This window comes from Lathyrus oleraceus, chromosome 7 (assembly GCF_024323335.1).
Source record: "Lathyrus oleraceus cultivar Zhongwan6 chromosome 7, CAAS_Psat_ZW6_1.0, whole genome shotgun sequence".
NCBI lineage: Eukaryota > Viridiplantae > Streptophyta > Magnoliopsida > Fabales > Fabaceae > Lathyrus > Lathyrus oleraceus.
Genome location: NC_066585.1, coordinates 220540999 through 220544528, shown reverse-complemented (window position 1 = coordinate 220544528; position 3530 = coordinate 220540999). Strand labels below are relative to the sequence as shown.

The following is a 3530-nucleotide window of genomic DNA, read 5'->3' as shown; positions in this document are numbered from 1 at the left end:
AAAAATGAGTAATTACTTACATTTGACTAATAAATGGTGATAATGATATTAAACTTAATTAATTAATTAAATAGTAAATAATTCTATTATTAAATAACTATGATAGTAAGATTTTAGTAAAACAAATAAAAATCATGCTTTAAACCAAATAAGTTTAAATTAAACCTAGGCTAACACAAAAAATAAAAATAAAGGAACTACCAGAAAAACAGATGGGCCCTGAAAGTCCCTTAAGCCCACTAGGGCGCACAACAGTAGGTAAACGGTGGGCCAAAACGAGGGGCCCAAGTGGATTCGGTCCAACAAAAGAAAAACCAGTCTAAATTCAAACACTCCAACAAAAAAACTGCAAGGGAAATGAAAGAGGAAAAGCAAACTTTCCCCATTTACGGTCACATGGAGAGTTTACCAAGGAATAATGGTCATTAAATTACATGAGAGAGTATTGAAAACGGAATCTGACTTTGGGCAGTGGGAAATTTCCTCCATTAATGCTTTTAAAACTAGTTTTTAAAGAAAAGAAAAAAATGGATCTGAACTTAATAAAGTGACGTTCGAATACATCTCTCCTTTCCCACTTTAAAATCCTAACATTTCTCTCTCTCTATTAAACACTCCTCCTAAATAAGAATTGGAATAATAAAACAATTAAATAGGAATTAAAATGTTGTCATCCCAAACCAAATACACACAAGCCGCATTATTGCCGACTTCTCCACTTTCTCACGACCTTCTCTCTCTGCCGTTTCATTCTCTCTCTCCAAATGAAACAAACCGCTTCCTTTTAGCTTCTCTAACATTACTTAAAAGAAACACTTACCTCTAATCAGCATAAAACCCCCTTCAACATCACAAAAGTAGATCTATATTCTACAGCCATACATCCTATGAATCCTAATCGCAAACGAAACCCAAATATCGAACCCGAAACCAAACCATATATTTACATAGGTGCAAGGTTGCGGGAAGAAAAAGAAGAACTATGCATGCATTTGGTTGTATCAAAGTAACTCAAAATCAACAATAATAGCAAGGGATTTTACCAGATCGAGGTATCTTGAGGATGAACGAACGGGTATGTGAGTCTCGATCTCTTCTGCTTCTTTTGAATCCGCTTCTTTGATCGCAGTGACTATAAGGAGGTGTTTGTGTTTTGAAAAAAAAGATCCTGCTGCTGGGTTTTCAAAAACAGATCACTCTGTTATCTTCTGTGTGGGTTCTTTAGTTTTTTTTCGAAAAAATTGTTTTTTTGTTCTTGTTGTTACGTTCTTGCTGTTAGCTTTTTTAGGACTTTTTGAAAATATTGCTCTGTTGTTTTGGGTTTGAAAAAAAATGAATTGCTTTGTTCTGTTGGATCTCAAAAACGTATCCTCTCACTGTTAATTGATTTTGTTATATATGAATGTTGGTTTCTGTGAGATAACTTATTGGATCTTGTTTCCAGATTTTATGGGATGTTTGCTTTGTGGATTTAAGGTTGTTTATTTGGATATTGGAATGTGTTTTTTTGGTGTTTTCTTTGATTCATCGTGCAACATACTTACCTGTTTATTTAATCGTTTATTTTCCAGTTTGTTTTAAGTGCTTATTTGATAAGCCTTTTCTTTGAATTGTTTTTTTTGCAGGTGAAGTGATGTTGATTAGGAAAGGAGGCGGCGCCAGCTTGGGATTGGGGCGTTGGAGCATCCAAAAGAGCTTTTGGAAAAGTCTTGGAAGCTGTTTCAATCTGTTGGATACTCAACTTGTTCAATTTTTCTTCAAATTTATTTAGCTGTAACAAAACTTTTGGATTGTAACTTTAGGGACTAATCATGTAACCTCTGTTGAATTATTTGTAAGATCTGCATATTTTAAACTCTTTTGATTATGCCTTGGCCTTTTTTGGAGTAATTTGTAACATTTGGATTTAATTAGAACTTTGAATTTAATTGGAACTTTGACTATGAAAATTGGGGTTGAAACGTATAACCTCCTGTATCATGTACTGCCCCCCCCCCCCCTTTTTTGAATTATTTGTAACAATTAAATATGCAATTAATCCCTTTTAAAAGAAACATTCTAAGATTTATTCTAATATCTCATTTGTGTGAGTTATTTAAAATGCTTAAAATCTAATCCAAATTAGAAATGGATTTGGCCACATTAATCGAATTTGGATTTTCAATTTGGTCTCCTCTAATTATGTTTATTGTTAACTTAAATGAGCAACAAGAAATGTGCATCATAAGCCATAAAAAAACAATTTCAAAGTGAGTTTAAAATATTATTCATCACCATAGTCTTTTCCAATGATCCATCTTAGCTTAAAACAAAACACATGCTAAAAAATTCAACTTGAGTTCATAAACATGTGTAAATGCTTAATAACAAATGATTATAGAAAATATCCATGACTCTTAATACTTACTAATAATCAAATGAATTTTGGATTAGTAATGTAAAAAAATTCACACCACACTTTACAATATTAATCATGTGAATGAACCCCTTTTTTAAACAAAAAGTTCTCATGGATAAACCAAAATGGGCCTTGCTAACCAAAAATGCACATACCTTCCCATGCTTCAGTAAAAGACAAATGCAGCAGATATCTTCTTAAGGATCTCAACAGATGAAAATGTCATTGAAGACTTGATGCCACCAAGGGCTGAGAAACCTTAAAATAGAACACGTGTCTTTAAGATACAATCCATGTCTTATAACATTGGGTAGTGAATGTTGGTTGAAGATTTTCCTTATCCGGACAAAATTGGGGTATCACAGCTGCCCCTATTTAATTACCTCCAACCGGAAAGTAAGAATGACGGCAGTCTTTGTGTATTCGCGGTGGGAGATAATTAAATACAAAAAAAAGACCCAAATTTTGTCCTAGGAAATGCAAGGAAGAAAATACGGGAAGAAAATGTAGTGAGAAATAGTAAAAGACATCATCCTACAGTAAAATGGAACAGGCAAGACTTTTTAGGAGTCGTTAGAACAATATCTTGGATGTCACAGTCGAGATACGTTAGCAATGGAATGACATCCCTAGCTAAATCTCGAGAATTTTCCAGGATTCTAGAGCAGTATAAAGAAAATCTAGCATGAGACTCTTCATATTGATGAAGCAGCATCTCAACAGTAAAAGTGAGATTCTCTGTATCGAGTCGAAGCAGCATCTTATATGACAGAATTAAGATGTTCCAGCAAGGGAAAGATACCTTAATTGAATCTAAGACTCTCCGAGGATATTAGAGCAGTATCTCTAAAAAAATCTGAAATGAGACTCTTCATATTGATGAAACAGTATCTCAAACAGTAAAAGTGAGATTCTCTGTATCGAGTCGAAACAGCATCTTATATGATAGAATTAAAATATTCCAGCAAGGGGAAAATATTTTAATTAAATCTAAGACTTTTCGAGGACATTTAGAGCAGTATCTCTAAAAAATATTTGAAATAAGACTCTTCATATTGATGAAGCAGTATCTCAAACAGTAAAAGTGAGATTCTCTGTATCGGGTCGAAGCAACATCTTATATGATAGAATT

At 33.3% G+C, this 3530-nt stretch overlaps 1 long non-coding RNA gene across 1 annotated transcript; it reads left to right on the top strand.

The window, feature by feature from the left end:
• Positions 1 to 353: 353 nt before the first annotated feature.
• Positions 354 to 1934, top strand: LOC127106854 (uncharacterized). The gene is made up of 2 exons (XR_007795516.1): positions 354 to 1075; positions 1626 to 1934. It is a non-coding gene; the product is annotated as an uncharacterized LOC127106854 (long non-coding RNA).
• Positions 1935 to 3530: the final 1596 nt, after the last annotated feature.